Source organism: Cervus elaphus, chromosome 19, assembly GCF_910594005.1.
Source record: "Cervus elaphus chromosome 19, mCerEla1.1, whole genome shotgun sequence".
Taxonomy (NCBI): Eukaryota; Metazoa; Chordata; class Mammalia; order Artiodactyla; family Cervidae; genus Cervus; species Cervus elaphus.
The window spans coordinates 24,097,671-24,125,542 of record NC_057833.1 but is presented as its reverse complement, the minus strand read 5'-3'; the positions used below and the strand labels follow the sequence as shown (position 1 = coordinate 24,125,542).

Below are 27,872 nucleotides of genomic sequence, written 5' to 3'. Positions count from 1 at the left end.
CCACCTGCTCTTTTTTAAGAAGTCACTTCCCTAGGTATTTAGAGGAGGATGGCTTTTCTCTTTGTCCTCTCATTACTAATGTCTTCTCCAGGACAGGCCATTATAAAAGCTTTTTGTTTGTGAAATCAATTCTCTGATTTGGAACTTCCTCTCTCAAACCTAAATGCCACATTTGAAGTTCTCCCAAATTGCTGCTGCTGCTGCTCAGATGTCTTCTCGGTATTGTATGCTAAATGCAAGGGTCTTTATTTAGGTGCTTTGCTCTCTGGAAAGAAAATCCTAATGAGTCACCCACTTTGCTAATTTCTCTGTAGGTGTGACCGGCTAAGTGCCACCATAATGGAAATCATCTGGATCAGGAGCTCATTTGTCCCGAGCCTAATGTAGCCTATAGGCTTCTCTTCAGATTATTTTGTGGCAGTTCCTTCTCAGCCAGAGGCCAGCTTTGGGGCCACTGAGGAACTTGAGTATCAGAGATTGAGGTACTACTTAGAACCAGGCTGACTGCCAAGATGTGCTATGCTCTGTCTGTTTGGTGCCTGAGCTAGGATATCTTGTTATTTTATTTTTTTTTCCTCCAGCAAATGAACAAATGAATGAAGAACATAACTCCAAAAACCAAGTAAACATCACCCATAACATCTCTTAATCTTCTGAATCTGATTCCATCACTCTACTTGCTTACTGTTCTATTCCCTCTGTTTACTGTCCTCTTCCAAGCAATGAACATCTCTCATTTGAGTATCTGCAGTGGATTGTCCCCTGAAGTTACCCCTGCAGCCCTGCATTCCCACCATGCAGACAGTGAGTCATACAAAAATGTTTACTTGACTGTCTTTCTCCGCCTGAAACCCTTCCGATGGTTTCCCATTTGATCAAGACAAGATTCAGATGTGACTACAGTCTTAACTCAGTTTTCTTGCTGTTCTCCCTCCCTCTCTGGGATTCAGACACATTGCTTTCTTTTAATACAGCAAACCTAGCTTATTCCCGCCCATCTCAGGGCTTTCACACATGCTGTTCCAGCTTCCTGGAATGCTTCTCCTTTTATTAACTCCTTCATATCACTTCCTTACAAAAACCTTTTCTCATCCTCCAGAAGATCCCAGTCCCTGTTTTGAGCTTTCCTAGCCCATGCTCCACCCACATACCTTCAGATTAAGGTATATCTAGTTGAATAATGCCTTTCTCCTTTATCTGACTGTAAGCTTTGTAAGGGCAGGGACTTATCTTCTTTGCCCATCATACTGTTTCCAGCAACTCACACACTACCTGGTAAAAACTAGGTTCAATAAATAAAATAAGTAGAATGTGATACTTAGATTATGTGCTTAATATGTCTGTGAATGAAGTATGATACTTACACATGGAAATCATCAGAAAGGATTTAATTATGGACCATGTCTCTAACAAGGCAGAAGATTACATAACACGTATTCAATGATTTTTCTTCAAAAATGGTAAAATCAATGTTTTGGGTGTTAAAAGAGTGGTTATTTATCTACAGTGGCTCAATTCTGCATAGATTAATAAGCTTTTAGAGAAATGACTGATCAGCTGCATCAAGCATGAACTGACTGCAGTGCCTTTGTATCTGCTATTTCATCTGCCTGGAATCTTCTCCTTGGGATGTCCTTGTTGCTTGATCCTTCACTTCCTCCAGTTGTCTGCTCAAATGTCGTTTTATTAGGGGCCCTTCCTGGACTGCCTCTTAGAAAGTAATACCTCACCCTCTGGACTTCCTATTTCTTATTCTCCTTACTGTTTAACTTTTTTCTAACATAGCACTCATCATGAATTTGTCATTTATTCATCCATTCACTTACTCATTTCAGTCTCTTTCCACCAAACTCTTCCATGAGGATAAGGACTCTATATTTAATGAGTACTCTGTCCTAGCACCCAGACCAATGCTAGATACCTAGAAGATGTTAAAAGTATGCTTTTAGAATACATGAATAATCATGGGGAAGTAAACCTCAAAATTTTATCCCCTTGCCTCTAAGGAATAAAGAAGGAAACAAAATCCACTTTCATTTTCGACCTCTTTTTATCCTTCACCGAAAATTACTTCTCATGTTTTCTCTTTGCTGATACACAAAAAGCAACTCTGGGCTAGCAATTGGGAACAAAGGTTGAGTCCCCCCCAACCAGATTGTGCCCTGTGACAGCTCCTGCCTGTTAGAAATCCTTAACTTGTAAATACCTCTGCTTCTCAGATTTCTTCATGAGCCTCCGATACAACTATAAACACACACTTTTTGCTGTGTGGCTAAGTAAAAGAACTTAGGGTATATTCACCTAAAAATAGCAGCTTGCTCTTCATTAAGTGGCAGTCTACTGCCTGCTCTTATATTCAGTCCTTCTCCCAGCAAGAAATGTAACAAAGGAAGAGGCTGGTGGTCACAAGCCAGGACATTGCAGGGCTCATTAATTACTTGGAAAATGGTGCCTGGGTTGTAGCCAGAATCCCAAACAAAGAAAGGAAATAGCTCCTGTTCTCCAATTGACAAGTTGATGAGTGAGGTAAGAATGAAAATCATTTGGGTAAGTTAAAAAGGGAAGAAATCAAATGGAAGCAGTAGTTTAGTTCAAGAACAAGGATGCAATTAAGACATATTCCCAACCCCAAGGGGGTTGATTCATATCAGTTGAGACCATGGAAATCATTATCTGCTCCTGTCCATGAGACGAATTCATTATCTCTAATAAAGGGATAGGGAACACCAATTTAGGAAAAGTCTTGATGGTGTTGGAGTTGAGATCTAAGTACATGATATGTGTACAAATGAGTTATTAATCTCAGTAGCTTCTATATTGGTTGGATCTTATGACAACTATGTTATAAATTATACAGAATTAAATATTCTTACTAAAATAGTGTCCATAATTTTAGCAAGGCTAAGAATCCTAAACCATCTTAGCAAATTTGTTTAATCAAATGGGGATAGTTTCAAGTAGGAATCAGTTAAGAAAAATGAGAATTTCTTAATGTTGATGTCAAAAGAGATGATTTTGAAAAAACACAGTGAGTTAAATAATAAAATTTTGGTGTGATTCTATTTTAAGGCAATGTTCACAAAACTTAGCCTTTGGCTTTTATAATTCTGAGCTGGGCAAAATGCAAGGAAGGTCTGATCATCTAATACTTCCCTGAAATGAGGCCGTAAGTAATTCCTTTCTTGGATGGGATTTACACAGTTTTCAGTACTGAATGGCCATAATATGTTCCTTCCATGAAACTGCTGCTTTACAAAAAAAGGAAAATGGAAACACAAAGACACCACCACTATCATCACCACCATCATTATCACCACAAAACCCCTACTTTGAAGTGAGACATTTTTGTGGCTGTTTGCTAACCTGTAAGGACTATAAAGAAGATGCTAGAAATCTTTAAAATATACTGCTGTGGAGGAACCCTTCGTAGAGATGGGGTACCAGGGCTTGCTGGGCATTGTGTCCATTTTATAAATCTCTAGAAACAGCTCTGTTGACTTCAGGAATTCCTCCATTAGGGTCAAATGAGATAGTGGATTCAACAGTACTTGATGAACAGAATGAATATCTGGGATATTTTTGGTGTTAGGTCTCTCCTCTATTAGACTGGAAGCATCTTGAGGATAAAGACTTTCTCTGGGTTGTAGCTATCACCAGTGCCTGGTCCATACATGGATGAACTTGTTGAATGTCTGTGGAATGATCACCTTGTTTTTCAGGCTTTTGTTTCCACATAATACCTTAGGATACCTACCTCATCTGCATACCCACTTGTACTGTAATTTTTTTAAGAATTGAGGGAGAATTTACATATGATGAAATACACTGTTCTTCAGTATACACTTGAATGAGGTTTGACAGATTCATCTATAGTATTACTAATAGTGATATAATATTACTAATTTTCTTTATGCTGACAGTTGTACTCAATTTACAACTATATTGATAGCCATGAACTTGTGGTTTTGTAATCTTTATAATGTTGACTATTTTCTAGTCAACGTTAAAGTAAATGCATATTTTTTAGAATAGAAATATTGGTCCTAGTATCATCCCAAATGTCACTCATCTAAGCTATTTTGAGTAACATTTCAGAGAGAGGCTTGTCTACCGTATTGTGAAACTTCAGGCCCCAGTTAGTGGATGGGGAATGTTTGCATGGAGTGTGGGGTTGTGACAGATTTGGGCTTCTGAAATCACCTTGGCATAGCCTGAATTATCAGGTAGGTGTCTGGGTCTGTTGTCTCAATAATGTGACAATTTTAATACACTGGACTATTGAGATGCCTCAAGTACTTCCATCTGCCTCTTAAATAGCTTTCTTTATCCATCCTTTATCCATCCATCTATCCTTCTTCAACTTTTGTTCTGCCTTAGAAGAGTAGGAAACCTTGCTTATTTCTGAATTTGTAGGGGGTGTGTGTGTGTTTGTGTTTTATAAGACCAAGGATCTTTATGCCATTGTGATGAAGGGGACAGGGGAGGGACTTTTGGACCAAAGAAGGAATTGTTTCCATTTTACTGCCTGATTATTTCTTCCATGATATCTTTGGAAGAAGGTGACTGCTTTGGAACAGTCTGGCACATTCTGAAAATTTATTTGCTGCCCAAGTATCTTTGGTACACCAGTTACATGTAGGTTCTATATATGCATTCCAGGACTGTTCTTAGGGAGCTGGTAGCCTTTTGGGAGAAAGGAGTAGAGTTCACAAGTAAGCATCATTAAGACCAGAACCTTAGGCGTTCTAGGTGCCTTGAGCTGTGTGCTGTGTGGGCAGGCTGCACTGTGTTCACTAGCTTGAAAAAGATGTGAGTAAATTAAACTTCAAATTATATTCATCTTGTTTTATTAAATTAGGCTTACTGGTGAACCACAGGCTAGTAATTCAGACCCCAGTGGCCGAAAAACATGAGCGAAGTATTCGAAGATGCAGTTGTATCTTCTTTAGTATGTGTTTGCAACAAGACATTTACTGAATTTTCATATTTTAGAAGTAATGCTGTCACATTCTCTTTCTTCTTTAGCTGGCGCAGAGTGCTCTGAGGTGGGCAGTATATACTTTATTAATCCCATTTTATAGATGAGGAAGCTGTCTTAGAGCAGAAGGCCATGATTGCTGGAAGGAATGGAGCTGCGTTGGAACCAAAGGCTCTTCCAGGCTGAGAGAGCCTGGACTTCAGATCCCTATGAGGGTTCCATTGAGCATAAGTTCATTAAAATGAACAAAAGGGAATCACTTGGAACTTATTTTTAATACACTGCACTGAAGCAGGCTCTGTATTCCTGCCCCAGTGTGCTGGCCTTAAACATGATGATATGTTGAGGCACACCTCCTTTTTTTATTGCACTCTGCAGATATGGCATATTTTACAAATTGAAAGTTTGTGACAACCCTGCATCAAGCAAGTCTATTGGCACCATTTTCCCAATAGCATTTGCTCACATCGTGTCTCAGGGTCACATTTTGAAAATTATCTCAGTATGTCAAGCTTCTTCGTTATTGTTATATTATGGTAATCTGTGATCAGTGATCTTTGATGTTACTACTGCAAAAAGATGATGCCTCACTGAAGGCTCAGACTATGGTTAGTGTTTTTTAGCAATGAAATTTTTTCTTTACCCCCACCCTAGTCCCAGTTTCATTGAGATATTATTGCCATATAGCACTGTGTAAGTTTAAGGTGGACAGCATAGTAATTTGGTTTACATACATCATGAAGTGATTATCACAACAAGTTTAGTCAACGTCCCTCATCTCATGTGGATACAAAATGAAAGAAATAGAAAAAATGTTTTTCTTATGATGAAAACCCTTAGGATTTACTCTCTTAACAGCTTTCGTATATAGCATACAGCAGTATTAATTATATTTATTATGTTGTACATCACATCCCTATTACTAATTTATATTATGACTGGAAGTGTATGCCTTTTGACGACCTTCATCCAGTTCTTCCTTTTACCCCAGTCTGATCACTTTTTTTTTGTAATATAGTTGCTTTACACCGCTGCTGTATCAGTTTCTGCTGCATGGCAAAGTGAGCCAACATACAAATACTTACATATCCTCTTGTTTGGATTTCCTTACCATTTAGGTCATTACAGAGCACTGACTAGAGATCCCTGTAATATATCGTAGGTTCTTGCAGTGAAGTATCTTTTAGTTAGGTATGTCCTTTTTTAGACATCAAGCTACTGCATACTTAACCAACTAAAATATAGTGTAAATATAACTTTCATGTGCACTGAGAAACCAACAAATTCATGTGACTCACTTTATTTTGATATTCGCTTTATTGTGGTGGTCTGGAACCAAACCCGCAGCATTGCTGAGGTATGCTTGTGTTTGGAATAGTTTATGGATATAGAACTGGAAAAACTGACTCCTTCAGAGATGCATCAGAGTTGGTTGGTAAGTCCCTTCAGATATTCTTGGAATATCTGGAAATGCTGATAGAGATTCTTTTCACTGATCTTGGGGACAATTATTAACTGACTCTGTCTGTGTCTAACACAGAGCCCTGACGTGAAAATAAATCCCCAAATGTATGTCATCAGGTCCCATGGAGAAGCGTATGGGCTTGATTCTTGGAGAGTCTTTCAGGCCTATACTTAGAGCCATATGCTTATTTTTAAAATAATTAATAGAAGCTTATAGCTGATTAAACAGCAGATTAAAATGGCTAGTGTGGTGGGTGACTTGAGGGGAACAGAGAGACAGCAACATACCCCTGAGAGAGAGGAAGAAGATAGAAAAACTGTGAAGATGAAATACAGGTCTAATTTAAAAAAAAAAAACAAACACATAGTTGAATGGTATGGGCAACATGTCTTAGTTGTTTCCACAAGAAAATGGTTAAGAAATCTGAGAAGTCAAAGAAGTGTTTATCTTAGAAATATTTCATGAAAGAGGAAAACAAAAAACTGTCTCATCAGTTTTGAATATTAATCAGAATTATTGGAAAAATCTAAATAAATAACATAGTTTTAATTTCACTGAAAGATACTTGACTCACCACACAAAGCATATGCAGCCTGTTTGCACGTGTGAAGATGCTCAACATCAGTCATCAGGCAAATTCAAGTTCAAGTTCAGTGAGACACACTCTGTACGGTGAGTGTGACCAAAATTTTTAAGACCGACGATATCAAATGTTGGCACAGCTATGAAGCAAGTGGAATTGCTGATAAGAATATAACATCATACAGCCACTTTCAAAAACACTTTGGCAGTTTCTTATAAACTTCTTCATACACTTACTGTATAATCAGGCAAGTCCACTTGTAGGTATTTACCCAGGAGAAATACAACCTAAGCTAATAGAAAAATCCATATGTGACTGTTCATAGCTGCTTTAGTCATAATAGGCAAAAGCTGGAAATGATCCAAGTATCTATCCTTTGGAGAATGGGAAAGCAATACATGGTACATCTAAACAACAGAATCCTACTCAGCAATGAAAATAAACAACTAATACTGCAATAACAGACGAATCTCAGAATCTTTAATATAAATGAGAGAAGTCAGTCTCCATAGCTGTATACTCTGCAATTTCATTTCTGTGACATTCTAGAAAAGGCAGAACTATGAGGATGGAGAACAGGTTCCCTGGAGTAGAATTATGGGATCCTGCAAGGGAGCCTGAGGAGCTTTGGGAGCTGCCTGTCACGGTGGCTACAGAACTATACATTTGTCAGAACTCACCAAGCTGTATACTTTAAAAGAGTGAAATTTTTTCTATATGAGTCACATGCCAATTTAAAAAACCTGAAAATTATTGCCTTACTAAAAGCAATAAATGATCTAAGCATTTTCTTATGTTAGTCTAGATTTTTAAACAAAATTTTATTTCATGCCAGTGTTGACCAGGCACTGTGCTTGCCCCTGGGGATAGAAATACCAGTAAAACATGACCCTGACCTGACTGCGTGTGTGCTCAGCCAGGCCCTTTTGCATTATGGAGATTGCCCAGTATAACCCAAGCTAAAAGACAGTTGCTAGTGACTAGCTTTTAGAAGGAGAATGTTTTTGAAGGGACACGTGATCAGTCTCTCTCTCTGAAAACTAGACTTGGAGAGTCCCCTCAGGGACTTCCCTGCTGGTCCAGAGGCTAAGATTCTGTGCTCCCAATGCAGGGGGCCCGGGTTCAACCCCTGATCAGGGAATTAGATCCTGCATGCCACAGCAAAGATTGAAGATTTCACGTGCTGCAAGACCTGGCACAGCAAAATAAATAAATAATTTTTTAAAAAAGAAAGTCACCTCAAATGATAGTGATCTGATGTTAACTCTAGTCAAATAATAGATTCTGTCATCATAGGAGTTGTGACAGTTTATGGTAAAAAAAACTGCTACCAGTTCTTCAAGTGAATAGATCAACTATTCAGGACTCAGGTTTTGAACTTAATACAAGTCATGTTCCCTTTATACTTTGCTGCTTCTTCCTAAGGAAATGGTTTTCATGTTTGAGGTCTGGTAACACTGTGGTGCTGTTAGCCTTGGTGAGGAAACAGCAGCACCTGGTCAGGCCTTCGTGGGTCTGCCCCCCACCCTACCCTGACCACCCTTTCTTTTTTGGCACAGCGTCAGGGTAGTTAATATGTAAAAGAAAGAAGGAATGCCGGCTCGGTAGCTGATGCTAGACTATTTTTAGAAGGCTCTTTCACACCGAATGTCATATTTTTGAAACCCTTGCAGAGCAAGGGCGTTTCCAGATGCCCTAACGCGGCCTTGCATCAGCCCTTTGGCCTGAAAAATCTCTGTTGCCCAGGGGTCCTGATGGAAATGATCTATGTTCCGTGCACCCTCCCATTTTCATCATTCCCTTTCATCTCTCCATGCACCCCTTCGAGGGTTCTGTTCTGCTCACTCCATCTGCTCGGGGAGGGGCCCTCTGTTCCTACAGTCACAGTGGAGGAGTGTGTGTAGAGAGACAGACAGACACACCAAAACAGCAGACAGATTGCAGGCTGCGTGGGTGATCTTTCTAAACGGCAACCCTGACACCATCTTTCCAGTTCTTAAAACCTCATTTCCAGTATCCAAGCCCTGCTATGGGAGGATGCTGGGTCCTCTGGTTCAGCGCCTGCCTTTCTCTCTCAGTAGCCCTGGTGCGTTAGTTATTTAAACTACTTGTATTTTCTCAAAAGCACTTGATGCTGTCTTATTGTCTTTGTTTGCACAGAGGGCCTTCTGTCTGAAATGCATCTCTTCTTATTGTCTTCCAGGTGAACTTCCAGTCTGCCTTTAGGTGGAGCTTAAACCTCTCCTTTTCTGCCCTGACCTCTTGGGTCTCTTTCACAAGGAGGTAGTCAGTCACCTTTCCTGCCCTGAACTCCATTTCTGATCTCTGATACAGGATTTATTAGACTCAGTGCTAATGATGCAGTTTCTATAGTTGTTTTCGGCACCAGTCTTTTACTTGAAGTTGTCATTTTGTTCAGCACATCAATGGATAAACAATGATAAAAGAAATGGACCCATTTGACACTAGAAGTTCCTGGAAGGAGCTAATATACCCTGTACCCAGGGGCAGATAAGGCAACTGATATTTTATTTTCTCAGGTGTAACTGTCCAGACAAGGACATGTTACCCTGGCTGCACAGGATATAAAAGCGTATTATTAACTTACTTCACGTTCGCCTAACAACCACCAAGCCTCGTACTGCACACCAGGACCCATGAAGGACATTTTCACGCTCAAGATCTCATTACACCCCCTGGCACGCTTGTGAAGGATGTCTTGTTATCCCCATTTTACAGAAAGGGAAACGAGGACTTAAGAGGGCCTAGGTGACAAGGCCAAACCCAGGAGAGAGACCTGAATCTGGACCAGAGATTGTGAATCTAACAGGATCTAATTCCTTGGCGAAGTTTATAGTGTTTTGTATGTCTTCTTCCTTTTTTTTTTTTTTTGGCGCTGGCTAGCCTGAGGCTTTTGGGTTTGGAGTTTCTCATGGACCTTGGGAAGATCCTCTTTAGCTTGCAGGGAGGATTCTTTGTGGAGGAGGCCCTGGTGCATGAGTGGTCCAGGGAGTGGTGGTGATTGTATTGGTGGTGATGGTGTAGGGGAAGAACAAAATCCTGGCACTGGGAGCCTTGCTCTCAGGCTCCATTTGGAGGACTTCTGGATTGTCTAGCTCAGTCAGTCAGGGAAGCGAAGGAGGTGGCAATGAAAACTATCTTTGGCAGGAGGAGTGCTGTATCTCTCCTGTAATTGAGCATGGAGAGCATGGGCACTAAATGGGGCCTTTCTAGAATTTCCCTAGTCTAGAGAGTTGAGAAGACCTCTGAGAGAGCTTACAGGAGGATGAGGCTTTCCAGGCAGGTCATTCTAATGAATAAAACCCATCCATCCTCTCGTACTCATTTCCCAGTCATTGCCATGGGAATTGTTGTCAGGTCTTGTGATTTTTTTTTTTTTTTGAGAGAAGCCAGATTTTATGTTAAATTTCCAAATGATTAAATTTGAATTTAAAATTAAAAAGCACAGGGAACTCTACTTAGTATTCTGGAATAACCTATATGGGAAAATAATCTGAAAAAGAGCGGATGCATGTATATGTATAACTGAATCATTTCACCATCCATCTGAAACTAATGCAATATTATAAATCAACTATACTCCAATATAAAATAAAAAATAAATGAAAAGCAAAATAAAATTACATTCAAAAGAGACTCCATTCTCCTCCCTACCCTCTTCTTGTCAAACAAAATATCTTCAAGAATGTCAGTACTGAATGATTTTTTAAATGGAACTCACCTGCATATCAAAGATTACTTGTCCTTACCTCCTCCCATCCATTATTGCTTTTTGGTCATTCTGTCCAACAAAATGCCCTCAAATTTGCAAATAATTTCTAGGGAAACAAAATCCCCAGCTGAGGTTTTCCCAGTTTTAAAGAGCAAGCATCACCCAACCTCAGCTCCAAGCACTGCCACACTTCATCATGGACAGTGTCCGAGTATCTCTTTCTTTTACTGGGAATCTTGTGCCAAATCTGACACTTGAAGCTCTTTGGTAAAAATCTTTCTTCATCTCAGCCATCCTGCCCCCTCCTCCAATTTCAGTGATTCCTGTTTGAGTGAATGCACCTGGCTTTTGGTTACAGCTGAATCAGGAGGTGGTTTGGCTGGCAGAAGGATTACCCGGAGGCATTTGTGCATCTCACACCTTTCTTTGGCTCCAGCAGCCCTGACTCACAGCAGATATTCCGTCCTGACTCGCTTTCCAGGAAGAGCCATAGATGTGAAACTGGCAGGGTTCCGGCCCCTGGGGAAACTTGTCATGTGCGGCAGTGCTTGGAGCTGAGGTTGGCCGATGCTTGCTCTTCAAAAGTAAGTCTATAAAATGTAACTTCAAAAAAAAAAGAGTAAGTTAATTTTTTGGAAAGCAGTTTGACCATGTGTAAAAATGTGCAAATGTCTCTGAAGAAATGATCAGAAATGTGCACAATTATATTGTTTGTAAAGCTAATTCTGATCACTAAAAATAGTAAACAAATGATTTACATAAGAGAATGATTGAACCAATTTGAGCTTAACCATATGATATTATAAGTAGCCCTTCAAAACAGTATTAATGAGGAAATGACATGGGGAAATGCCATATTAATTCCAAAGAAAACAGGATATGAAACTACATATACACACAGGTTTATATATAGTTTATATATATATATATATATGCCTATTTTTATAACTGTTTTTCTTTTCTATAATTTTCTGTGTTTTACTGACTATTCCACAGTTTTAAAAAACAATCATTACTTTTTAAAAAATAGACTTTTAATATTAGAACAGCTTTTCTTTTTCAAAGAAAGGATGGGTTCCACTACATTTTACATATTTTCCTCTATAAACATTATAAAATGAAAATAAAAATTATTTTTAAATGATAAAAAGGGTTTTCTGTGGCTTTAATATTATCATGAGCTGCATAATTTTTAAGTTTTTCTTTAAGATTTTTTTTTTTAAAATATGGCCCATTTTTAAAGTCTGTTGAATTTGTTACAGTATTGTTTCTATTTTATGGTTTTTTAATTTTTTATTTTTGGCCATGAGCCTGTGAGATCTTACTAGCTCCCCAACTAGGGATGAAACCTGTACACACACCCCACCATCACCATCACCCCCGCCCCCTGCTCCTCACCCCCACGTTGGAAGGCGAAGTCTTAACCACTGGACCACCAGGGAAGTCCCTGGGTTTATTTGAAAGGAGGTTTTTAAGGAAAAAAATATTATGTTCTCCATTAAAGGCATGTGTGGCCACCACCTATTTATAATGCTACGTTTAACTGAGCTCTCAAGCATTTCACAGGTACTAGATGGAATGTTAGAACATTCAGAAATCCTCTCTAACTTTGCTATCTATCCTGAAGTACTTTAAAAGAATCTGTTGTTGATCATTAACTTACTTTTGGATTTGATTCCAAAATAGACTCGTATTTAAGACAAAAGAAGTTATTCATTCTGCCTCTTAAAAGTATTTATTATTATTTCTTCTCGAACTTCCTTAGTCAAATAAAAATCAGTTTTATATGAGTCTATAATGAATGTGAGTTTAAGATGCAGTCATCTGAAATTGCATTTACCAAGTAGGTGCTATTTTCATACTTTATTTTGACTGATCAACTCCCCAAAGCTGAAAGCTAAAAATAATAAACCCTGTCATTTTAGCAAGTCAAGTCATCAGAGAAGACATTAGATAATGACAGCAGTTGGTATTGAGTAGGTTTTCTTTGCCATGCTGTTCTTGAATGGAAGATCTTGAGGTAGGGGCTGGGGAAAGGCCCGAAATCTGGGCAGCCCCTTTCTTCACTCAAAAAGGAGAGGAGCTGGTTCACCCCAAGGTTTGGGAACTAGTTAACGATCCTTAGTGCTTTGCCCCCAGTCAGGCATTAGAACATGTACTGCAGTTTCAGAAGATCACGGAATCTTGTTTTCATGTCAGTTTCAAAGGCTTGTATTATTCAATTCAAAAATTTTGTCACAACTGGCACCTCCATAACTTGAGTTTTTCTGTTATTTTAGGGATTGATCGTCTAATGCCTTTTGTCCCTATGTTTTGAAATGAGGCCAAGCAGACCTATCCCACCTACACACCTGCCGTTTGTTCTTCTTGGGTAGGAGCCCTGTGGGTGTTTTAACTCAGGTTTCTGTGTGGACGGGAAGAGAGTGTCCTAATGAACTGATTTGTTGTCGTCATAATTGGGACGGAAGGTCTAAAGGACATAGCAGTGGTTCTCATTTGGGTTTGATTTGAACAATACAGTGGCAATATCATTTATCAGATTCTCCCAAGAAGCTTTTGTCCCCCACATTCTCCATCTGCAGGTTAAAAATACTGCCCCCCCCCATTATAAAATGTCCCCATCCCTCCTCCAGTTTATAAGGCAGAATCTTTGGGATGTCAGAAGCAAAACCAAAAACAACAAAAATCAACTCTGTTTTTAGAATACTGTTGCCTTCTCTGTTAACATTTCTTAACTAAGGGAAAATCTATACACTCTATCTGAAGACGGCTAGCTGGAGAGGGAAAAGAAAAGAAAATTAAGAAACAATTTGGTTGGTTATCATTAATCCTTGTTTAGCCCTATGGGAAAATAAGCTTTTCTTCATCCATCTTTGTTAGCGGGTAGATTAAATTGGTTTAAGAATACTGTGGTCTCTGAAAGAAAAGACAATGGCACTTTACAGAGATACTACAAAGCAGCTGAAAATATTTTTCCTTCAGCTGTTCTGCTGTCTAAGATTAAATAGCCCTTAAGTGATTTGGGATCAGTATCTAAGAAGCATATTTGTGTCCCAAATGGAAAACTGTCCTGTCACAGCTAGGCCTTCTCCATAGAGCATACACCTAGGTATATCTACTGGTACTTCTTAGAAAAGATCATTCAATGTTTAATTTTTGCAAACCTTCAAATACTAAGACCTGAATCATCTGTTTAGGGCATTCAGAGCTGCCTAATGGAAGCTGCATACTTGAGGGGAATTAAAAACCATTTTCTTTCCAGTCTCTCCATCTCCCCCCAGTCCTCAGCAACCTTTGACACCACATAGATTTTGAAAGTAACACTGTGAGATTAGTGCCAGGGGTCTTTCAAAGGATGCTTGTAACTGAAATGTGTTTTCTTATCCTTCAAAGCTGAAAGCCATAAAGAAAAGAAAGGAAAATGCTTTTAATGAACAGTCTTTGCAGAATCAGCTCCTTGTAACTTTGGTCGTTCCTGTGAATCAAAAATAGCCCGAAGTAGGTCATATTATAAAAATGAATTAGGTTTCACTTCACATTTCATTGCCTATGCTGGACTTTTTTTTCATTCACAGTGGCTGATTGTTAGCTAATGACTGGCCAAAGTAAAACTGATTAATTCTCTTATTTTCTTTATTTTGCCATCTACTTCTTCAGAATATCAATGGGGCCCACTGTGTGCTAAAGATTTATACCTTTTTTTTTGTTTTCCATGATCATGACAACCTTGAAAGTTGGAAATTTTATCTTCATTTTATCTATGAGGGAACTGAAGCACATAGTTCGATGTCAATGGCCCAAGGACACACAACTCATTAGTAAAAGATCTGAAAATTGGACACATTTTTTTTTGTCCAAAAGCCCTGATGTTTTCCACTACATCCTCTTTATTTTAAAAAGTTTTGTACTTGATATTTCTTAGTAAGATATAAGAATTCTTAATACCTCGTAAACCAAAGAAAAAACACTTACTGTAATATTAAATAATTTTTTAAAATGACAATAACACAAAACACTGATTTGAATTGAGCCTTAGTTTGATCTAAGTGTTATTTAAGCCTCACAAGGATCCAGAGGTTGAGTTCCATTTTCTTACTATTTTCTTGATGAGTCTCAAAAATGTTAGGGTGCTTGTTTAAGGTCACCAAGCCAGTTACTGACAGCCAAGAATCAAACCCTGCTGTCTTCATAGTCCAGGGACTTAATCTCACTTCAGCAATTTGAGTTTAGCATTAAAAATGATCAGTATAAGTGGAAATGAAATGAAATATTAGTCTTTTGAGTTCATGTTGTATACTTTTTTTACAGGCAAATGATATTTGGGAGCTGAAGTGTCAATAATTTTCATGGGTAAATAATTACAGTGTGTGTTTCTCTTCTCTTTTATTTTGAACAAACCTCAAAGTGGTCTTGAAGGGTTGCTCTTTGTATGAAAGACTGATTGAGGATGAGGTCTCTGGATGAGTGCTCTGGCAGAGTCGGGACTAGGTTCCCTGCAGGGTTGAGACTGTGGCCTCATGAGAGATTAGAAAGATCCTGGTAAAACACTGAAGGCAAAACTAGACTTCCTCTGCCATTTTGCTTACAGCCAGTCCTGCACTGAGATAATAGAATGGTGACCCTATGAACCTTCTCTTCCTGCCTAAGACGTGCTTTCCCATGGCACATGATCATCACAGAGGCTGGGGAGGGGTGCTTCAGTAGCCACCCCACCAGTGTGAACTGGCCACCATGCCATTTTATAACATCTTTTTGAGGGGAAGGAAGCCCTGAGTTACATGTTTTTAGAGCACAGCCTCTCTGCAGAGTTTCAGGCTTCCTATAATACATGATATTTTAGTCTATAAATTTGCAAGCCAAAAACAGAAACTATTGGTTCAAGTATACTTTTTGTAGACATGAGAAAGTAAATATTTTCAGGGCAACTCTTTTACTGCATCTTTAATTTGGTGACAGATTTGCCCAGAATGAAGCAAAACACCAAGCAGTAAGAAATGAAAACTGTCCAATCCTAAGAAAACCCTGCTCTTATTTGTATAACCAAGATATCAGGGCCCAGTCCATCTTTTATTTAAGGTCTCCCAAATACTTAGGTTATTTAAATTCAGTAATCTTTGAGAAAATGGGATTGGTCATGTATTCATTCTAAATATTTATCTAGCACCCTCCTATGTGCCAGGTTCTCAACCCCAGGGATACATGGATCTCATGTGAAATAAATAGATGATATACAAATAAACAAGTAATATTTAATAAGTCAGATGCTGAAGTTGCTATAAAGAAAAATAGGGTATAAGGAGTGTGTGTGTGTCGGTGTGTGTGTGTGTGTGTGTGTAGTAATGGGTTCTTGCTTCATCGAAGGCCTCAAGAGTAGTGGAACATTTGAGCATATTATGAGGTAGGTGAAGGAGCAAGTCCTTCAGCTATCTGGAGGAAGACTATAGCAGAAATGGCAAACGCAAAGGCCCTGAGGTAGAGTGGTGGTGTATTGAGAATTAACAGGGAAGTAGCAGTCTGGATCAGTGGTAAAGAATCTGCCTGCCAAGGCAGGAGACCCGAGTTCGATCCCTGGGTCAGGAAGATCCGCTGGAGAAGGAAATGGCAACCCACTCCAATATTCTTGCCTGGGAAAATCCCATGGACAGAGGAGCCTGGCCGTGAAAGAGACCTGACTCAGAGACTAAAAAACAACCACCACCAGTCTCTGGCAACTCAAATGGGACTCTTCTGCTCTGACTGAGACAGGATCCTCAGACTGGGCTTCCTCAGTGACTTCTGGGACAGCCAGAGTCCATCCTGTGATTCCCTCCATTCTCAAGGGGCAAAGTGACTCCTTTAAAGGGGGTGGGGAAAGGCAAACAAGCTACACCCAAGCTGGAGAGGGTGGGAAGCCAATATCGTTTACATATTTAAATACTCCCTTCACAACCCATAAAATGCAAATCATTTTAATTGAGCATTTAAATCTTTTTCACTGGTAGGTATTTCAGGCATTTCAGGCTTTATGCCAATTATTGCATCATCTTAAAAGAGAAGCTTTTAAATTAATTAAACCCATTACACTTTGAATATCTGATTCTTGCCAATACATAATTTAAAGTCTTCACTTCAAAATAATTTGGTAAAGATTAGTAACCCTATCAAATGGTCCTAAACTAGGCACCTGGAGAAACATTACGCAGTCTCTAAATAGGAGCCAAATGGCCCTCTGAAAGGACTTCAGTGTAGCCCCAGGAAGGCAAGTCTGCAGTACGGTCTGGCCTCAGTCTTGGAGATTCTGATTCAGTGAGTCTGTAGAGGGCTCAGTATTCTCAGTATTCGTTTTCCAGACAAGTGATTTTCTGCATGTGGGATTTTAATTCCTCCAATCAGGAATCAACGGTACCCCCTGCAGTGGAAGCACCGAATCTTAACAATTGGATTGCCAGGAAAGTTCCTGAACAAGTGATTTTCTTAGCCAAGTTTGAGAGCCACTGCTTTGGAGTAAAGTCAATATGGGTTCTATGTAGTACAGAAGAACAGAGTGGGCCATTAGTCTGGTGTGGCTCAGATGACAAAGGGACAATCATTGCACTTTCTTTTATGTAGTTGTATCAGTTAGGGAAGGCTCAGCTATGCTGCAGTAGCAAAGAACCCCCAAATCTTAGTGGCTTAATGATCTAAAGTCGATTTCTTGCTCTTAAAGCCCAGGGTCAGTATTTTGATGGGTGTCTCTTTTTCAAGCAGTGCACACTGGTGACTTTGACCCAATCACCCTAGGGCTTCCTCAGAGATTCCTGCCAAGACAGTTGAAGAGAGTATCCATTTTTGTGGGTCATTTTAGGGACCAGGCTTGGAACTGTCCGGCCATTCTATCCGCATTCCATGAAATAGAACTTGACTCCTCCTAGATGCAAGGGGCCAGGAAAGGTAGCTTATGTGCCCAGGAGTCAATAGAATATTTGTGTTGCCTGTGTCAACACTCATAGCACTGGGTTTGCAGCCATAATCCATAGTCCGCTCCTCAATGCAATTTACTGCAGGTTCCAGTGTTTTTCCACCCAGGTCTTCTGTATATTCTAATACATTATCTGGATTATTGACCTCTCCACCCTGCATACTAGTATGATGTAGCATGAGAAAGAACCCAACCTGGTTCAACCAAATCCCACTGAGATATAATTGCACAAGGGACCTCCCCCTCCCAACCCCAAATAACCCAGAAATCATTTCTGTCTTAGAGTAGGAATCTCATCCCAGGGACAGCACAGCTTCTTTCCCTTCTTTACCAAAGATTCTCTAAAAATCTATCATTTATACAAGGCTTCTTGCTTTTTGGCAGTGGGGATGTTTATAGACCAGAGCAGACATCCTGTAGGAGTGGATGATTCTAAGTATGTGTTTGTGAGTTGAGGCTTTCTAGACAGTCTAAAAATACAGGCAGGCGAGATAGGAATCCTAGGAGGGGCACATTCAAGGGCAGGGATGGTGTGCCTCTATGGTATGACAACTTATAAGTACTCAGTATGAGCTGAGGCATTAAATGATGCCACTACCTGTAATGGCACAGATTTTGGTTCCTCAAAGGACAGTTTGAACCAGAAGCATCAGGATCACCTGGGAACTTTTCAGAAATGCACATTCTCAGGCCCTACCCAAGACCCATAGGATTACCATTCTGGGCACAGAGGGCAGCATTCCATGTTCTGACAGCCACCCAGGTGCTCTGGTTGGACATCAGTGTTTGAGAATCACTGGCATAGATTTTATTAATACCTGATTACTGTTTTATTACTCTCTAGATCTAAGTATTAATAGTAATTAAGGAGTCTACATGAGAATTTTTTTTTTCCTGTAGGAGAAAGAGATGGACATAAGCCTTTTAGGACATTTGTTAGGGAAACTGTTACTCTTAGATTAGATGCCTGCTGGTAGCTCAGATGGTAAAGAATCTGCCTGCAATGCAGGAGACCTGGATTCAATCCCTGGGTCGCAAAGATCCCCTGGAGAAGGGAATGGCAACCCACTCCAGTATTCTTACCTGGAGAATCTCATGGATAGAGTAGCCTGGCAGGCTGCAGTCCATGGGGTCGCAAAGAGTCAGACACGACTGAGCAATTAACACACACTTCTTTTGTATGTCTGCCTATAATACTCTATAGGGAGAATCAGTAAGGTAGCTTTAGCTTGAGACAGTTCAAGTGCCTAAGATTATCCGTTACTTTTTCACATGCATGATGTAATCAAGCAGAAGAAACAAGCTAAGTTTTAAAAGCATTTTAAAAAAGCAAAGATTGATTCAAAATGCCTCTGTAGTTTTCCTCTTAATTTTACTGATTCCTTTAGGGTGCTCTCTGTCAATCTGAAACTCTGGTCCTGATTTAGGGTCCTGAAATGGATAATCCTGTTTACTGGAAACATTTCCAATTTTCCTCCTCTCTTGCCATCCTTGATGAACAGTACTAAACAAGTTAAACCCAGGGGAACCCTAGGATGTGATTATGGACCTCAGCCATTGTGATGTCTGCAGGATGGGGAAAATGAAGCTTGGGAATACAGTGGACCCTACCCTGCAGGACTCTTGGAATTGCTTTCAGACACAGGTTCCTAATATAAGCAAGATTTTCTTCTTTTTTTATACAAGCGGTGGAAGCAGATTTAAAATAAAAACTCCTGACCTCCTGGCCCTTCTGCTAACATCAACTAATGAATGAATCAAAACTCAAAATAAGCTCCTTCCAAAGTGGCCTTCTGGCATGTTAGAGAATTGTCATCTGCTCCCCTGAACCCTTGAAATGTCACTGACCTTGGCTATTTTTGTTTGCTACAACTGAAGTTGCCAAATAAAATACAGAACACTCAGTTAAATTTAAATTTCAGAAAGACTAAGATAATGTTTTGGTCTAATTATGTCCCATAACCAGTAAGTATGAAATATTTGAATAAGTTGACTGCTTGAATATGAGATAAGTGTGACCTTTTGAATTTTAGGTAAATGATTAATTTTTTCTAGTGTGAGTATATCCTGCATTGCATACTTAGTTATGAGACATACTTATACTAAGGAATTAATTTATATGAAATGTAAGTAATCTACCTGGGCATCCAGAAGTATTATTTGTTAAATATATTTTATTAGACACAACTCTTGTAACTTACGGCAAAGAAATTACTTGGAGGCCACTAAGATGTCTAAGGCTTCTTATTAATCTCCAGACATAGCCCCAAGTCAGCAGAGGCATTTTGCCTTTGTTTTTTTCTTTTTTTTTTTTTGAGGTTTCCATTAGAATTTAATTAAATTTAGTGAGTTATAGCTTGGTACTTTCTTTTTTTTTTTTTTTTTTTTTCAGTCTCTATGTTCAGCAGTGTTTTTTTTTTTTTTTTTTTAATTTTTTTATTAGTTGGAGGCTAATTACTTCACAACATTTCAGTGGGTTTTGTCATACATTGATATGAATCAGCCATAGATTTACACTTATTCCCCATCCCGATCCCCCCTCCCATCTCCCTCTCCACCCGATTCCTCTGGGTCTTCCCAGTGCACCAGGCCGGAGCACTTGTCTCATGCATCCCACCTGGGCTGGTGATCTGTTTCACCATAGATAGTATACATGCTGTTCTTTTGAAACATCCCACCCTCACCTTCTCCCACAGAGTTCAAAAGTCTGTTCTGTATTTCTGTATGTCTCTTTTTCTGTTTCGCATATAGGGTTATCATTACCATCTTTCTAAGTTCCATATATATGTGTTAGTATGCTGTAATGTTCTTTATCTTTCTGGCTTACTTCACTCTGTATAAGGGGCTCCAGTTTCATCCATCTCATTAGGACTGGTTCAAATGAATTCTTTTTGACGGCTGAGTAAAATTCCATGGTGTATATGTACCACAGCTTCCTTATCCATTCATCTGCTGATGGGCATCTAGGTTGCTTCCATGTCCTGGCTATTATAAACAGTGCTGCGATGAACATTGGGGTGCATGTGTCTCTTTCAGATCTGGTTTCCTCAGTGTGTATGCCCAGAAGTGGTATTGCTGGGTCATATGGCAGTTCTATTTCCAGTTTTTTAAGGAATCTCCACACTGTTTTCCATAGTGGCTGTACTGCCTTTGGATTCTTTGTTTATTAAGTCCTTGTTTCCTTGTCATTGCCACTCTGGTTTTGGATAGCCTCTCATTTCTCCTCTCTTGGTGTTCATCTTCCGGGCCTCTGCCTTCTTTGCAGAGAAAGGCTGTCTTATTATTAGAAACAGTATCACCCAGTCTGAGTTCTTCCCTTTAACCAACTAGTCTTGCCTTGAAGATTAAGTTAAACTTTCCATTTTGGAGCTTGGCGCTATCTGGATAGTTGTGGGTCAGATGCCTGGTGTTTCTGAAAGCTTGGCTAACTCCAGTTCTCTTGTATGATTATTATCTTTGGTGAATCACAGAAGCTAACTCTCAAACTGAGTCTTTGTGTGGGTGGAGGTACTGAGTCTTTGTGTAGGTGAAGGTGACCATCTCATTACCATCAATTAGATGAATAGAACACCTGACTCCCACCAGCTCCAGTTTTAATGTGAGAACCAGTGTAGAGAGTGTCAGATACAAATCGCTGAACGGGACTCTCAGCCTGAAAACAGACCTGGCAGCAGCCATATACAATCATTTTGTTCTTTCTGTCCTAGATTCCAGTTGCTTCTTCTCTCTAGAGACTTTTTATGCTTGCTTAGTTCTCTGTGAAATCTGCTGGAACATAGGACAGTGAGGAAACCTGGAAGAGTGAGAGACTCCGACCCAATTTGAATGTCCCCACAGCTCAGTTACTCCAAAGAATTCAAGCCTTAAAGGTGCACCACCTTGAAGTCACTAGAGCATCTCCCAAAGTCCTCCCAACACAGGGATTGTAGACTATTCCTGAAATTACCTTTTTTCCATTCCTCTCCTTTCCTTTCACTTTGTGTGATTGGGAATTTCAAGTGTATGAAAACTATAACATTGATTTATTTTATTTGGACACGAGCATTTGTTATTTGGGTGGAGTTCTGCCTGGGAGTGACCAGCTGTCACTGCCAGTGGCCGCTGGGATCACGTTGTAGAATTAGGCAGGGTGGTGTTTTGCTTTTAGTTTTTAAATGGCATTGGATGGTTGCAAGATGGATGGTAGTCTCATTTCTGTTTTCCATGGAGAGGTCCTGGTTTTGGTTACACTGAAATCAAATTAGATTAGATACATGAAAAAAGGGGCTTTGCTGGTAGCTCGGATGGTAAAGAATCTGCCTGCAGTGCAGGAGACCTGGATTTGATCCCTTGGTTGGAAAGATCCCCTGGAGAGGGAATGGCAACCCACTCCAGTATTCTTGCCTGGAGAATTCCATGGACTGAAGAACCTGGTGGACTACACTCCATGGGGTCACAAAGATTTGGACAGGACTAAGTGACTACACACTAAAAAGAAAATTTGCCCTCACAATCTGTTGATGGTGCACTCAGACTTTGATATGAGTCATAAACTGGATGGAGATCTCATTAGAGGTTCCATGCTCCTTTTGCTCTAAATAACAGCTTATAAAGAACAGAGTGTGGGAACACAGAGGTGGTGGGGTAGTGGCAGGTTTTTTCATTGCTACTTGATTTTGGGGGTGGGTAGCAACTACACACTGTTTTCAGAGTTTTCAACCTGATGATACTGAAATTATTTCATATTTTTTCAAGTCCCATCCCACCCCTCAGACCATGCTCAGTGCTCCAATCTATGCTTTTGTAATTTCTTACAAGTGTAATGAATATATTGGACCGGAAGTCCCTGAGGGCAGAGTTGATGTCCAGCTAACTGACTTTGGAATCGTTGGTGGCCAGCGCTGACCTGGAACACAGGTGCTCAACAGAAAGACGAATGAATTAGACTTTAGAGCTGACTGAAGCTGGAACTTGGTCCGTATGCAAATTACCTATTTGTTGGGTTAAGAGACTATTTTGTACTCCCGCCTCCCATCCGACTTCTGACTACCTTTACCCACTGAAACAGTGTTCACATGGCATATAAAAAAAAGTTTCATAAGTAAGATATTGGGGAAATAAATCTCATGTACTAAACAGAGGTTGGCAAGCTTCTTTTTGTAAAAGAGCCAAAAGTAAGTATTTCAGGCTCTTTGGGAATTGGGTTTTTGTCACACCTACTCAGTTACTGCCCTTGTAATATGAGAGCAGCCATAGATAATAGGCAGTGGAATGAGCATGGCTGTATTCCGGTCAGACTGCATCTACGGACATAAATGTGAATTTCATATAGCTTTCACATGTCACGAAATATTATCCTTTAAGGAAAAATTTCCCAAATGTTTAACAATGTGAAGTCATTTTAAACTCACTGGCTAGTACAAAAAACAGGTGGTAGACTGGATCTGATCTGGCCTGCTGGCCACAGTTTGGTAAGTCCTGCACTAAAGTAAAATAACTAATACCAAAGTAAAAACTTTGTTGGGAAAAAAAATGGCAGTTTTGCTTTATAGCTTTCCTATGTAACTAACCACTGAAATAAGAGACAAAGGAGCTTTTTTTGTACCACTTCTTTTTAAGTATGCATACATTCTTGCCTCTGTGTCCACACAGGTCTGTGGTAGAAGGACCGAGTTTTCAGATTGCGTTTGGTATATTTTCTGAGCCATTTGGGATGGTGAAAGGGAATTGTAGAAAATACAGTACGATTCCAGTTTTTTTTTTTTAAACACATTATACAAAAATGTATTTTATATATGCTTGTAAACAGTTCTGGAAGGTATTTAGTAAATGATAACAGGTTATTGGTGAGAATTGAGAGCGTGACTGATGAAGGGGCAGGACTTGACCTTTTTCTGGATTATTTACTTGAAAATGAGAATGATCCTTGTATGATTTGTGGAATTAAAAGTGTTTGATTTTAAAAATATATTCATGAAAAAGTAAACGCCACCTGCTTCTGTGAATCTGCAAATACAGTTTGTCTGTGATTTTAATGACATTGCAATCTTTTCATATTCATCCTTCTTGAAATACTTTTGGGAAGTCCCTTCATCTATGAGAGAATTGATAGATAGAAAGTGTTTAGATTTTGTAGGAGCAAGCATATCTTCTCAAGGGATGCTGGTAATTAAAATAACATGAAAGTACAGTAAAATCCCACAACCTACTATACTGTGGATCCAGTGCACTTACTCAGTTTCAGAACACATTTCTTACTAACACACAAAAGGCCTTGAAAGCAGGTGGTGTCTTGGTCCCCTGATACCAATGTGTTTTAATAAGGTTCCACTAGATTTTCAAAGTCTTTGGTTAAATTGGAACCGACATTTATGGTAATTAGCTAGGTTTGGAAGCTTGAAACAGGTAAAATTGAATTACAGTGGGCTCCAAATTATGTTTATTTTCAAAATGATGGCTCTGAAGAATATTTGGTTCCCGTTGTCAGTTATTTCCTATCTTGCTACTTCTCCCATTCTTTCCCTGCTGGTTGTGTTAATCTGGTAATCTGAAATCTTTTTGTCTGCCTGTATGTAATGTGATAGGATGTTTTCCTGTGGCCCATCTGTCTCCTACAGGAGGTGAAAGTACTTTTCAGAAATGGCTTGAGTTGATGTTATTAATCTTTATAAGCAGAGAAATTCCTTGAATAATTAAATAGCCAAATGGCAAGAGGGGGACTTGGTATGAAAACAATCCTTTTCTGTCAGCTTTAAAAATCACAGCAGGGCCAGGCTTTCATCCATGTAACTCAAATATCAAAATACTGGATGTTTATTCTCTTTTATACAGGTTTTTCTATTTTATACCACCTAAAGGTAATGTGGAAATATTTAGGAAATACGCATTTACTTTGTTTTTTCTGTTAAACACACACACACAAACACACAATGAACTAGCCAGCAAAAAGAAAGCCTTTCTTTTACCCTGAAGCAACAGATGCTGCCTTTGACCTTGGGATTTAAGGGCAAATCTATTCTTGTTTACATGTGTTGAATTTCTTGGATTTGCCAGTATGACGGCAGCAGTTGGGAATGAGTGGTTTTGAAAGTATATGAATGATTTAAAAAAAAAAATTAGTCTGCGCAGCTGTTAAAGAAATGGTTGTTCTCGCCTCGCCTTCTAGTTCACTAAGGTACAGTTTTAAAAATTATTTTTATTATTTTGTTTTCTTTCCTAATTTTAATTGGAATGATCCTAGTTACAGGTGTCACAGCCTCTGGTCTTGCATCTGATAACCTGCTTCTTGGTGAAGGTGCCTATAGAGTCTGACGTGTGATTTGGTCCTCCATGTTGGACAAAGACATACAGCTAGTCCTGTTTAGGCAAGCCAACTATAATGAGAAAATTAATAAGCAAATATGTTTCTTCTCTCTAACACAACCTCTTTAGAATGCCATTTGCTTGCCCTGTCTTTTGGAAAGTTATTTACAAAGGTGACAAAAGCCTTAAAAAATTGTGAGGGCCAGGTAAAATTACTCTGCGTGGTGTCCGCCCACTTGGGATTAATATTATTTCATTGGAAGACTACTCACAAGTTTCTTGTTGTTGTTGTTCAAATCAAAACCAATAGATATACATTAAGTATTTTTGCTTCATTTTTCATGAATCATACATTTGAGAAGGAAATCTTTTTTTTTTTTTTTTTGAGAAGGAAATCTTGATAATGAGAAACTCTTACCTTTGAACCACAAAGAAATAGTGACTATATCCTTTAAGATAGTACTGAAATCAGAAATACTTTTTCCCTGTAAGTGTCATAAAACTCAATCATATCTCTTTCCTCATTACATTTTCAACCTGAGGAAGCTGATGGTGACATAGGTAAATAAATTTCTTTGTTTCCCTTAATATATAATTTTACTGAATATTTATTATCTTCTGGATTTAACTATTTGTGGATCTTTAAAGTCCCTTGGGCTTCCCTGATAGCTCAGTTGGTAAAGAACCAGGAGCGTCTGCAAGGCAGAAGACCCCGATTCATTCTTGGGCCGGCAAGATCCGCTGGAGAAAGGATAGGCTAAACTCCAGTATTCTTGGGCTTCCCTGGTGGCTCAGCTGGTAAAGAATCCACCTGCAATGCAGGAGACCTGAGTTCAATCCCTGGGTTGGGAGGATCCCCTAGAGAAAGGAAAGGCTGCCCACTCCAGTATTCTGGCCTAGAGAATTCCATGGACTATATAGTCCATGGGGTCACAAAGAGTCAGACATGACTGAGCGACTTTCACTTTCAAAGTCCCTAATAGCAGTTTATATAATTCTGTTACTCACTCTATAGACAAAAGACAAGACACATTAGAATGTCATCATGGATATTTAACTAGTGAGTTAAAATCAGAACATCTTTGTTCTGTTTAGCGCTGCCTGCTAATTAAAAAACAGGTAAGCTACTCGGGTATAATAGGCCAGTGTGGAAGAAGCCAGGGGGCTCATAGAAGGCCCCCTTCCCTTTGACTTGATCAGTAATGCATGCATATGTGCTAAATCGTTTCAGTCATGTCCAACTCTCTGTGACCCTGTGGACCATAACCTGCCAGGCTCCTCTGTCCATGGGATTCTATAGGCAAAGATACTGGAGTGGGTTGCCATGCCCTTCTCCAGGGGATCTACCCCATCCAGGGATTGAACCAATGTCTCTTATGTCTCCTGCATTGGCAGGCAGGTTCTGTACCACTAGTGCCACCTGGGAAGCCCTGATCAGTAATAAGAGAGGAAATATACCAAGGAGGTCAACTTTTCTGGGAATGAGATTCTTTTGCAGGTACTGGCCATCAAATATTGAGTATACTTTGTGACTGTCCTTTCCGATGCTTTCAGAGTCATTTTATTAAGCTTCTCAGAAACCCTCCAAATTTCTGTAAGAATAAATATTTGAAATTTCAGTAGAAACCTACTTCCTTGGTAAGCACACACTTAAGACATCGTGCCTTCTTAAGTTGATGCTTCTGGAAGACATAATTGAAATATATATTAGGGTAGTTAGCACATCATGATCATGAGTGTGTGTGCAAAGTCATGTCTGACTCTTTGTGACCCTATGGACTGTAGCCTGACAGGCTCCTCTGTCCATGGGGTTCCCAGGCAAGAATACTGGAGTGGGCTGCCATTTCCTCCTCCATGGGATCCTCCCTACCCAGAGATCAAATATATAACGAGGTGATTATAACCTTCTGGAGAATTTCTTGATGATCTTTTTTTAGGGCATTTTCCTTGTTAACTTCTGGTACCTTAAAAAGGTCCCAATGCTTTTCATTGACTCTCTTGAGAAACTGAAGCTTTGAAGAGGTTTTAAGAAACTTGATTCTTTAATCAAATATTCAGGAATCCATTTTATTGGTTCAGGAATCCAAGATGGACACTTAAAATTTGTTTATCCAAGCAACCAATTACTTAGTCAGCCAACCAACTAGCCAACCAATCAACCAACCAACTTCGCTGAATATCTTGCCTTAGAACTCTTTCTAAAATCGTCCCAAAACTTTTTAACAACAATTCCAAGAAAGGATGGTAAAGGTGTCTTTTATAAACTATAACAGTTAAACTTGTAAATTTGTCAGTAATGGGAAGAACATTATCTGTCATATTAACGTGTCTTTATGCTAAATTTTTTCTAGACTATGGTTAGAGATCAACTGTGAGGAATTTCTGCCCAACAGTGATAACATTTTCTAAAAAATTACAGAATGTTGTGCATTCTATAATTCTGTAAAATTCTAAAGTAAAAAAGGATAAAGTATTCCTCAAGATAGAATTTATTTCCTTATATTTTTACCTGTATTTTTTAAACATAATGAGTCTAGTATAAATATTCTTTTACACTCAAATTATTGATATATTTGTAGGTACAGTGTTAATTTTTGCAGTCTACTGGAATGAAATATATTGCATAAATGCTTGAACTAAGATGTCTTAATTTGAGAATTTATAAAAGAAACCTAGTGCATTTTAGTAAGAGTTGGTTTTTCAGTTTTGTTTTGGTTTTAATCCTTTGGCAAAAGGATATAGTCCATAGGCCATGTGAGAAAATGCAGTTTAAAAACAAAACCCACTGAAATGTTGTGAAGTAATTAGCCTCCAACTAATTAAAAAAATAAAATAAATTAAAAAAAAATAACTATCTTTGAAAGGCTATTCTTCTCGGTCTTTCTTAGTTTATCA

At 39.1% G+C, this 27,872-nt stretch overlaps 1 protein-coding gene across 8 annotated transcripts in view; it reads left to right on the top strand.

Moving 5' to 3' along the window:
* Nucleotides 1-27,872, top strand: part of TNIK (TRAF2 and NCK interacting kinase) — a 393,297-nt gene that overhangs the window by 106,466 nt on the left and 258,959 nt on the right. The window contains exon 1 of one of the 8 annotated variants that reach the window (XM_043874423.1): nucleotides 8,345-11,343. The exons of the other annotated variants lie outside the window; for them this stretch is intronic. The gene's annotated coding sequence lies outside the window, so the exon portion shown is untranslated. Of the gene's footprint in view, nucleotides 1-8,344; nucleotides 11,344-27,872 lie in introns of those variants that run through there. 8 annotated transcript variants of the gene reach the window in all.